Raw genomic sequence first — 330 nt, 5'->3', positions numbered from 1 at the left:
AATACCAACCAAAGTAGAAATTCTACAGTATATCACCCCCTTCCCCCCACCTACCTCTCCTTCCGCTCTCCCACCCTTAAACCCCTCCCCCTTAGCACCACCCCCTCCCCCACCCCACCCTGAACCCTCCCAGATGACCTCATACGTCTGTGTCACGCCCTGAAATATCGCAGATCGCGCGCCACGCCTCGGGGAGCGGCGGCCCTTACGCGTTTCCCATTTGGTGCGGCCGATAAGGTGATGGCTTCCGATCCGGCCGGAGGGGCGAATGTACTCCGAAAACTCTGCTCGCCCGGCCGGATTAGGGCACTCTCTCGCCCGGCAGGTCGG

Source organism: Penaeus monodon, chromosome 30, assembly GCF_015228065.2.
Source record: "Penaeus monodon isolate SGIC_2016 chromosome 30, NSTDA_Pmon_1, whole genome shotgun sequence".
Taxonomy (NCBI): Eukaryota; Metazoa; Arthropoda; class Malacostraca; order Decapoda; family Penaeidae; genus Penaeus; species Penaeus monodon.
Note: the sequence above shows the minus strand (reverse complement) of the source record.